The sequence below is a fragment of the Myxocyprinus asiaticus genome, chromosome 13 (assembly GCF_019703515.2).
Source record: "Myxocyprinus asiaticus isolate MX2 ecotype Aquarium Trade chromosome 13, UBuf_Myxa_2, whole genome shotgun sequence".
NCBI classification, from domain to species: Eukaryota; Metazoa; Chordata; class Actinopteri; order Cypriniformes; family Catostomidae; genus Myxocyprinus; species Myxocyprinus asiaticus.
In genome coordinates this window covers 4,127,365-4,130,282 of record NC_059356.1, presented here as the reverse complement: position 1 = coordinate 4,130,282, position 2,918 = coordinate 4,127,365, and the positions used below count along the sequence as shown (strand labels likewise).

Genomic DNA, 2,918 nt, shown 5'->3' with positions numbered 1-2,918 from the left:
TACTCTACATATTATGGGGAAGCATAATACATGTTTATGTAATGCATGAACTGGGATGGACACCTGCAGCAGATTATCTCGCCCAGCTGTGGGTGATTACAGCGTTAACGGGCGAGAGATAAAGCCGCGACGAGAACTGCAGTCGGGGAGAGACACAGGGAGAGAGAGAGAAAGATTCAACGAAGTTGTGTGTGTCTGGGGAGCTGGAAAGCACCCTGTTGATGTGTGTTCATGCTGCTGAAAAGCAGCGGTGTTGAATGGTTTGTTACACTGAAAAGTGCTGACAATAAAGAGTCTGATGTTGGATGTTTGCACGGCTCCTGCTTCCTTCAGAGAGTCAAAGAACTCCCTTACAATGTTTTAATGGCATGTTCTAAATACGAAAGAGGATGGATTGAATTAAGGTAAGAATTAGAAATTTCAGGATGTCATGCATCTTAAATAATGTTCCAGGAGAAGGAACAATAATAAAAACAGTTATGAAATTCATTAGGTTCAGTGGTCTTAAACATAGGATTTAGGGATATACAATGAACACTTGAGTTAATTCTCTTCACAATCCAGTACAGTAGGTGGCGGTATGCACCTATTAAGTTGGTTCACGACCCGCCAATAAACCCACCGAAGAAGAATAAGAAGAAAACAACTTGGGTAAGCATGCGCATTTACATTTGGTGTATTTATTTAACCAATGCTCTTAAAGGGACATAAAGCACTTTAACTGCACACGCGAGACTGTCGCGAGCAGTTAGCTTAGCTTAGTCAAAGTCTCTTGTTTAGTTTAGCCACTTGTTTCTGTACTACTACCTTCAACAAATAAACAATTTATTTTTCATGTTTAATCTATGCATTATTGAAAGTGGTGTTTTGAGCACTCTATGCTGCACAACTGTGATGAGGAGGATGAAGATGACGATGGTGCAGCATATTAGAAAAACCCCCAACAGGTTTGTTTACATATATGGAGGTTTTTGCAGCTCCTTGGCTAAAGATGAACTGGCCCAAAGGATATTTGAACTCCATAAGTTAATGCACTATATATGTTTGTGTAGTATATGAGACAACAGTTGGTGTAAGGCTAGTTTACTTAAATTTTTACATTTACATTTATTCTTTTAGCAGATGTTTTTATCCAAAGCGACTTAGGAATACAGAATACATTCCTTGTTTTATTGTTTCGGTAACACAATAAGGTTCCATTTGTTAACATTAGTTAACATCAGCTAACATATAACTATATATATATATATATATATATATATATATATATATATATATATATATATATACAGAATTTGTTAATCTTCATTAATGTTAGTTAATAAAAATTCAATTGTTCAATGTTAATTCACAATACATTAACTATAATGTTTACAAATGTATTAGTAAATGTTTTAATTAACATTAACTAAGATTAATAAATGCTGTAAAAGTATTGTTAATTGTTATTTCATGTTAACTGATGTTGTTAACCAATGGAACCTTATTGTGAAATGTTACCATTGTTTCACTATTATTGTTTCTGAACCATGATGATCAGGGGAAACAGTGTATATACTGTACTAGTTTTACTTGATGTAACACACATTTCAAAATGATCTATGCTGGATACAGCCACTTATTGTTAAATCATTGGAGTTTGCATTGTGTAAATAGTCTATCAAACAACATGGAGGTGTTGGCAACACATGAAAAATTTGGCCTACCTTTAAATATATTTGATTTCATTAAGTCTGCATTCAGTTAGATCATGTTGCTTTTGTTAATAATTTATTGTACTTTATTATTTACTATTTAAAGGTACAGTAAAGAAAAACTCCCAAACCAAGAATTCATGGGATGAAGATGTGGACAGACATGTTGCACAATGACCACGAAAAGCTCCCGATAGAGATGGTGGAAGGAGAAAATGAATATAGGCCAATGCACAGTAATTTACTTTAAAAAAGTATTCCTGATCAGTTTAATTCAAACATATGGTTTATAAAATATGTTTACGTTTGTATTAAATGTATTAAATAAGTTTAATTAAAGCTGCTTTGCCTTTTACCAAACTGTATTGTTTGAAACATTAATTTTGTTTGGACCTACTATATATATATATATATATATATATATTTTTTTTTTTTTATAAAAAGTTATATATAAGTTCATACACCTCATTTAAGTTTAAATACTTCACATATATAAGTCATACTATGTACGTCATACAATTACTCAATTCGGTGAATTGATTTAGTTATTACTCAATTTGGAGATTACTTAATAAAAACAATGAGAGCTGAAAAATTGTCTTTCATGCATTTGTATATGGGCCTAATTGCTGTTTGTAATATTTATTTTTCTTGCAAATGTAAGCACACTTATGTTTGTAAAATGTTGTCAATAAATGTTCTTGTACATTTATTATAATGAGATGATTATATAGATTTGTAAAAAAAATATATTATTTATGTATTATAAACCATAATTAAAATGCAAGAGAACTTTTAGGCAAAATATCTGTTTTAAAAGGTAACATTTATTAACCGTACACAGTTACATAACTCGGGCCAGCTGTCACTTATAGCTTCAGGCTGATTCCGTCTTAACTCTGGCAGCTTTGGCACGTCACCAGCTTCCTCTTCTGGGCCGACTGATTCGGGCCAGAATCGGGGAGTGAGTAAACAGGCATCCGGCCCAAATACAGGAGACAGAAGCAGGCCAAAGGGATAGGCTCTGGCAGGTGAGTGTATTTTGCTACCTGGGAAGACAACGTGTTAACGTGAACATTACTACACTCGTATTAGCTACAATGCTTAACAGTTTAGTAAAATTTCGTAAAAAATTTGTTACACATATTACATATGTACTGTATATAAGTGTACATGTATTTTAGAGATCGGATGAACTCTCCGTTAAATGACAGGGATGTAAGT

The 2,918-nt window shown here is 33.2% G+C and overlaps 1 long non-coding RNA gene across 1 annotated transcript; it reads left to right on the top strand.

The window, feature by feature from the left end:
* The first annotated feature begins 627 nt into the window (after positions 1-627).
* LOC127450443 (uncharacterized) lies at positions 628-1,920 on the top strand. Its single transcript, XR_007898995.1, has 3 exons — positions 628-651; positions 861-947; positions 1,801-1,920. It is a non-coding gene; the product is annotated as an uncharacterized LOC127450443 (long non-coding RNA).
* The last annotated feature ends 998 nt before the right edge of the window (positions 1,921-2,918 follow it).